Source organism: Nematostella vectensis, chromosome 1, assembly GCF_932526225.1.
Source record: "Nematostella vectensis chromosome 1, jaNemVect1.1, whole genome shotgun sequence".
Taxonomy (NCBI): domain Eukaryota; kingdom Metazoa; phylum Cnidaria; class Anthozoa; order Actiniaria; family Edwardsiidae; genus Nematostella; species Nematostella vectensis.
The window spans coordinates 20,461,693-20,469,738 of record NC_064034.1 but is presented as its reverse complement, the minus strand read 5'-3'; the positions used below and the strand labels follow the sequence as shown (position 1 = coordinate 20,469,738).

Below are 8,046 nucleotides of genomic sequence, written 5' to 3'. Positions count from 1 at the left end.
GCTCTGTTGCTATGCAGGCATCACTTTCGTTGCTCCTCTTTACTGGACAAGAAGCTCCAGGTTCAGAACTGTCACTATCCCTTTCCTCTTTCCTAAATTCTTCTATGTCATTGACCGTACATAGATATAACGTTATGCGCTTGTAGTCCTTTAATGCTGCTTGCTTATACTTTTCCAAGGTGAAAAACTCTTTGGACGTTCCAGGAAGGAACAAAGCCTCTTGGCCGTCTCGGTAAAGTAGGACATATTCAGTTCCTTGAAATTAATTAATTTCATATATTTTAGTATTATTGTTTATATTTTAGTAATTTCATATACAGCAATATGCAGAAATTCTGATCTTGACTATCAAAGTATGTAACTATACAACTGTATGTGGGGTGCATCATGGGAAATGGACGTGCAGTTTGAGCAAATTGACCAAAAGTAATAATAATAATAATAATAATAATAATAATAATTTATTACTTACATGTCACAAATTCACATGAGAATATAATCAAATGGGCCGTGTGTTGTCATGTATGAGCATATCCTGTGAGTTATATACTTTGCTAGATCAGAATTTCTGCATATACATTATTTAAACTTTTTTCTGTATATTTTAGTGTAATATTAATAGTCGAGTTAGTTTTTCTTAAATGTAAGAGCATTGAGACATCGTGCAATGCTCCAAAAACATTATTATTATTATTTATTATTACCTTCGGAATACAGGTTTCTCTGAAAGTCGGCCCATTTCGATTTCGCTTGTTCGAGCAATCCCTTATAGGATGCATGCTTGTTCACTTTTATTGCCAACTTCTTTCCTCTTTTATCCTTGAGCTCTTCCTCACTAAATACTTTCAACCCAATGTTAATGATTACATCATTAGCCTCCTCAGGTTTATTCTTGTCTTTTAACTGTTTCTTTGTCGGCTTGCCATCTTTTCCCTTCTTAAAACCAACGAATGATTTTATTGTAGATACATGTGAAGCAGGTCTACCAAATGGTTTGTTTTCAACTGCTTTGGAGAGTTCTAGAGAAATCAATAAAAACAAAAGAAATCTTATGATTAAAATGAAACTAAATGATCTTTGCCTTTTCAAAAAATTATCTAAAATATCTCATAATAATAATTATTATTTGAAAATTATTAAAAAAAATGATCATGAACAGTATAATTTAAAATGTTTTACATGTAGTTACTTAACTTCTTGTGGAAATAAAAGAAATAGACAATATGCAGTTTGTTTTGGAATAATATGGAAGATAGCTTGCTTGAGTTGGACTGAATTAAGCTTATAAATTATGAATTAAGCTTATAAGCTATTTACAACTATTTACTATACACTCAGTCACAAAATAGTGCAAATACAGTGTCTATGTCCATTAAACAAAATCTTCATGCCCCTCCCCTCCCCCCCCGACCACTTTTCCAATGGTCGATCCCTAAGTGAACTTTAAGGTTTTGCTTCAAGCTTATATCATCATTTGTTCTAACTTAAATGAGTCAGACTTTTCCAATTAGTTTTAATTCTCTTTAACGATCCTTTTTAAAGCGAGCTCTTAGAATTATTGGTCCAAAGCAGAGCTTAACTCTGTCCAAAGTGACCTAACGGCTGTGCAAGAAATTCCACACTTACACACACTGCTCTTACCTTTTCCGCAGAAAACACAAAACGTAGATCCATCATCGCCTAGCTTGCGACCAAAATGAGAGCAAAACATACTTCTAGAGGTATTCTGCGACAAGGATTGTAAAAGCAACTAAATTTGCACACGAAGCAAGCGATTCGAGCGAGAACGAACGAATGCACGTGGTCCGTACATTGGTAACTGTCGTGGAGTTATCTTATTTTTTTTCTTTTTATTCTTAGCAACCTACCCGCACAAGGACTCCAACCTCACTAGATAGCCAAATTTCTCAGAGACGCCGGATGGAGACCTTGAAGTGTGCTCACAAAATACATGGAGCTACACCCAACAACAGGAAGCCTGCCCTATATGGTCTATTTCACACTCTACAGAAGGCTTGTACAATTAGTGAGTTAGTTTTTTTATCCCTAAGAATATAATTCCCTAACTCATTATGTAGTCAACAAAGAGCAGAAAAGAGAAATTAGTGCCTTTGAAAAGTCCCAATTGAACAAGTTGAGAAGTGTAGCAGTGTACTATAGTGCAGGGGTGATAGGAAAAAGAAAGTATTAGGCTGTCAGGCTTGCCTCTTCAATGATGCCATGCAAGAAAAAAAGAGGTTGCAAGACTGCACTAAAGTACTTGGCCAATTGTCCTGTGCCTAAACTTCTTACATATAACAACCTTGTGAAAGAAGTCACGGCTATTGATATTGGCAATGTATATTCTGCTACAGGGATCTAAGTGAATACTTGCCCAGGCTAGCTAGGTTTTACTTAGAATCAAGGTCCCATAGTGATGCTCTGAAGTGGTTTGGAGAGACAGAGGGGACTTTTCAGGTAGCTTTTGGTGGGGGTGGCTGTCCTTTTGGCAAAAATGAGACTGCCTGTTCTTATTTGGTAAGTTTTTTAAATACTGGCAAGAAAGTGGCTAGCAGCAATGACAACTTTTTTGGTTTTTGGCGCAAATTGTGATGAGACATGTAAGGTAGTCAAGAACTACGTACAAGGAATGTACAAGCATGTCTCATTTCAATTTTGCAGAGTTCCCAAATGACATGAAAATGCTGGCTATGCTTGGAGGAGAATTATCAAATTCTTCTAGATACTTCTCTGCCTTTGGCAATGTTAGCTCTCATGACTGCGGAGACCTAAATGGTACTTTTGGGAGCAGCCAAGATTGCAAATGGCAACCTTGGAACTACGAAGAGAGGCTAGAAGTTGTACAAAAAGTGGAAAGCCTCTCTTGAGTCCAAAAACCTGGCAAGAAGTACCAAGAGAGCAAAGGTCACTGAATTCATTGCCAAAGAGAGAAGTAGACAGAAATTTACTCCTCTCATTGGCAAATTCATTGACAAAGCTCATGTTGAGCCACTACAATTAAAAAACAATGCATGACAATACTTCATTAAAGCAGTCTTAAAAGAGGCACTTGGCAAGTCCAAAAAACCTCAGTCTGTAAAGTCATTTGCAGACATCCAACCTGACATCTGCTTTGCTAGGGTAGTCAATGCCTTGCAGCTGGAGGTAAAAACAAAACGCCTAGCTAATAAAATCAGAATGTGGTACAATGAAACACAGGGGAAAAGAAATGACTTACAGTACAGGCTGACAGGCAAAGAGTCAAGGCATATATGTCATAATTTTATGCGAGTCATCAGGTATTTAAGTAGAGAGGAAGATGACCCTCAACAGAGACAGACTATTCTTGCCCTGGTGTATATAGGTGTTCGCCTTTGAGACTGCTGCTCTATTTTTAATAGATTTGAACTTCAAGAGTCAGATCTATTAAAACTAGAGAAAGATGCAAGGGAGTATTGTCATGCCAATAGATTGTTCCTTCCATATCCTCAGAATCCAACAATTTAAACGATTGGTTATGTTTTGCCTGTGCATGCCAGGGATGTATACAGTAGTTACAAGCAAGGCCTTCTTACTGTTACTATGGAGGGAAGAGAGGCAAAACATGTTGCCTTGCACAGGCTGAGCCAAAATACCTCATACAGATCAAGGTGGCAGGAAATTTTCCGGCACGAATTTGTTATGAATATTTGGCTCCCTAAGCAAGGCCATGAACCTTCCAACTATACAGAAAGCAAGGCTAGATTCTTTGCGTCTTTCCCGAAGGGTTGATCAGACGCTTCCGTTTTAAGTTGAGATTCGTCTGAGAAGATTTCGACAAGAAACAGAACACACCAGGACCATTGCGTGACTCAAAATGGCGTACAGACGTAGTTTTGAATCTCTCCACAAAAACTCCTTGAATAACCTTCCAAAGCTCACTAGAGCCGCTTCGCTGCCAGACTTAAGCACCTGTGTGGTCAGACCGGAAAATAACTCCTGGAAAGTGCCTGTGTCAGCTCTCCCAGCGCCACGACCGGCACAAGTGATTGAAATTGACTCGACACCAGAATCAAAATCAACTCAAGAACATGCACAGGAGCGGCCTCAATTGGTTTCCCTCGATAAGAAATCTTTGAATAGCCTCAAGAAAACCCAACTACAGGATGAGCTTGTGAAGCGAGGATTACCCAAGAAGGGAGACAAAAAGGAACTCATATCTAGACTCTCTGCTTCAATTCAAAAGTCCTGCCGTTCGTCCCCTGCCGCCATTGCCAAGGAAATTAATTCATCCTTTCAACCCTCACCTGCAGCGGAAGCAGTGACAGTGACGGAGATCTTGAAACAAGTCGAACTTCTCAGGAAGGAAATGGAAGAGATCAAACGCTCTGGCCTTGTGCCAAAGAGTAGTAGTAATGCCAACCAATAATTCTCGCGACAGTGGAAACCAAAATTCTGAGCAACTCAGAATTGAGAACGAACTCCTCCGGAGCCGACTTAGCCTCGCGGACGAGAAAATTAAAGAACTCTCTATCGAGAAAGAATCCCTAACACATACTATCACAATCTTGTCTAAATCCCTTTACAGCAACGAGCCGTCGAATTCGCCTGCTGAAAAGACAACACTCTCTCAGAATTCGCCTGGTGGAAAGACAAAGGTGATTGCAACCGAGTCAAAGGAGAAAAAGACAAAAGGGAAAAAACAAATGAAACTGAAATCAAAGATAAAGCATCCGCGCCACAAAATCGCCCTCTCATTGCCATCGTAGGAGACTCCATGATCAGGAATCTGAAAGGAAAGAAAATGTCGAAACGGTATAACGTTACGGTGAAATCTTTTAGTGGAAGCTGGCGATATGGCGCATTACATCAAACCTACGCTTGAAGACAAACCTGAGCAAATCATTATTCATGCCGGTACCAATAATATGAAACAATCCGCTCCTCGCGAAATTGCCGAGAAGATTGCACACATTGAGAGACAGATATCAAACGATGCTCCCAACACTAAAGTCTATCTCGTCGATTATTCACCGCTCTGACAGCGCAGGAAACCTGAATAATAAGATAGACGAAACAAACAAAGTTATGGCCAAGTTTGCAAAGCAAAATGGTTGGGGTTTCATAGATAATCAAAAGATTGGTCTCCAGTATTTGGACAACAACGGTCTTCACCTCAACAGCAATGGAACTAATGCCTTAGCTCAAAGTATTATCAAGAATATTAGGGATCGACAATAGATTATTTCTGGGGTGGGAGACGAGCACCATGACCATTCAACCGTGAGTAATTGCTCTGACTCCAATCCAATCATTATAAATAATAAGCCCGATTCAGTCATACCTAATATAAGAGGCTTTAAAATGGCCTGTATCAATATAACTAGCCTGGTTAAGCACATTGATCAATTAAGAATTATCATGAATGATAAAATACCCGACGTCCTGGCTATTAACGAGACGCGGCTTGACTGTCCCATCCCCAGCTCAGCCGTTCATATTGACGGTTATGATATTTTAAGATGTGACAGAAAACGTGATGGTGGGGGTGTTGCCCTTTATTTACGCAATACCTTAAACTACATCATAACGACTTAATTGACGGTCTTGAGGCCATATGTGTAGATATATGTAAGCCGAATAGCAAACCTTTTACCATAATAACATGCTACAGACCGCCTGATTCGTCTACAAACTTTGTTCCTCGCAACTCTGATTCTCAATTTTTCAAAAATTTGAGGACCTTCTTGCGAAAATTGATAAGAATAATAGAGATATTTTCATTTTGGGTGACCTAAATTGTAATTTTCGCGCTCAGCATCCAGATCTTAACACAAAACAACTAACATCTATTTGTGAGATCTACCAATTAGACCAACTAATTGATCAATTTACCCATGTTACTCAAACTTCTAAATCTTTGATTGATGTTATTTTATGTAACAAAAAGCAAAGAATTGTAGCAGCTGGGGTCTCCAGTATTTCATTTAATTATCATTCCTTAATTTTTGCTGTCCGCAAAATTGCTGTACCAACCCAAAGAAAGCATAATAATATAGAATATAGAGACATGAAAAACTTTAATGCTGCACTGTTCAGTAAAAAAACTAACTCATTATGTAGTCAACAAAGAGCAGAAAAGAGAAATTAGTGCCTTTGAAAAGTCCCAATTGAACAAGTTGAGAAGTGTAGCAGTGTACTATAGTGCAGGGGTGATAGGAAAAAGAAAGTATCAGGCTGTCAGGCTTGCCTCTTCAATGATGCCATGCAAGAAAAAAAGAGGTTGCAAGACTGCACTAAAGTACTTGGCCAATTGTCCTGTGCCTAAACTTCTTACATATAACAACCTTGTGAAAGAAGTCACGGCTATTGATATTGGCAATGTATATTCTGTTGCTGATTTTTCAACAGACATTGAGAAAGAACCTCCTTGTGGCAGCTACAGGGATCTAAGTGAATACTTGCCCAGGCTAGCTAGGTTTTACTTAGAATCAAGGTCCCGTAGTGATGCTCTGAAGTGGTTTGGAGAGACAGAGGGGACTTTTCAGGTAGCTTTTGGTGGGGGTGGCTGCCCTTTTAACAAAAATGAGACTGCCTGTTCTTTCTTGGTAAGTTTTTTAAATACTGGCAAGAAAGTGGTTAGCAGCAATGACAACTTTTTTGGTTTTTGGGGCAAATTGTGATGAGACATGTAAGGTAGTCAAGAACTACGTACAAGGAATGTACAAGCATGTCTCATTTCAATTTTGCAGAGTTCCCAAATGACATGAAAATGCTGGCTATGCTTGGAGGAGAATTATCAAATTCTTCTAGATACTTCTCTGCCTTTGGCAATGTTAGCTCTCATGACTGCGGAGACCTAAATGGTACTTTTGGGAGCAGCCAAGATTGCAAATGGCAACCTTGGAACTACGAAGAGAGGCTAGAAGTTGTACAAATAGTGGACAAGTTGAAAGCCTCTCTTGAGTCCAAAAACCTGGCAAGAAGTACCAAGAGAGCAAAGGTCACTGAATTCATTGCCAAAGAGAGAAGTAGACAGGAATTTACTCCTCTCATTGGCAAATTCATTGACAAAGCTCATGTTGAGCCACTACATTTAAACAATGCATGGCAATACTTCATTAAAGCAGTCTTAAAAGAGGCACTTGGCAAGTCCAAAATACCTCAGTCTGTAAAGTCATTTGCAGACATCCAACCTGACATCTGCTTGCTAGGGTAGTCAATGCCTTGCAGCTGGAGGTAAAAACAAAACGCCTAGCTAATAAAATCAGAATGTGGTACAATGAAACACAGGGGAAAAGGAATGACTTACAGTACAGGCTGACAGGCAAAGAGTCGAGGCATATATGTCATAATTTTATGCGAGTCATCAGGTATTTAAGTAGAGAGGAAGATGACCCTCAACAGAGACAGACTATTCTCGCCCTGGTGTATATAGGTGTTCGCCTTTGAGACTGCTGCTCTATTTTTAATAGATTTGAACTTCAAGAGTCAGATCTATTAAAACTAGAGAAAGATGCAAGGGAGTATTGTCATGCCAATAGATTGTTCCTTCCATATCCTCAGAATCCAACAATTTAAACGATTGGTTATGTTTTGCCTGTGCATGCCAGGGATGTATACAGTCGTTACAAGCAAGGCCTTCTTACTGTTACTATGGAGGGAAGAGAGGCAAAACATGTTGCCTTGCACAGGCTGAGCCAAAATACCTCATACAGATCAAGGTGGCAGGAAATTTTCCGGCACGAATTTGTTATGAATATTTGGCTCCCTAAGCAAGGCCATGAACCTTCCAACTATACAGAAAGCAAGGCTAGATTCTTTGCGTCTTTCCCGAAGGGGTGATCAGACGCTTCCGTTTTAAGTTGAGATTCGTCTGAGAAGATATCGACAAGAAACAGAACACACCAGGACCATTGCGTGACTCAAAATGGCGTACAGACGTAGTTTTGAATCTCTCCACAAAAACTCCTCGAATAACCTTCCAAAGCTCACTAGAGCCGCTTCGCTGCCAGACTTAAGCACCTGTGTGGTCAGACCGGAAAATAACTCCTGGAAAGTGCCTGTGTCAGCTCTCCCAGCGCCACG

General features: G+C 39.7%; 2 pseudogenes; both read left to right on the top strand.

Moving 5' to 3' along the window:
* The first annotated feature begins 2,331 nt into the window (after positions 1–2,331).
* On the top strand, positions 2,332–3,750 carry LOC125567848 (annotated as a pseudogene).
* Positions 3,751–5,907: 2,157 nt separating this feature from the next.
* Positions 5,908–7,803, top strand: LOC116609381 (annotated as a pseudogene).
* The last annotated feature ends 243 nt before the right edge of the window (positions 7,804–8,046 follow it).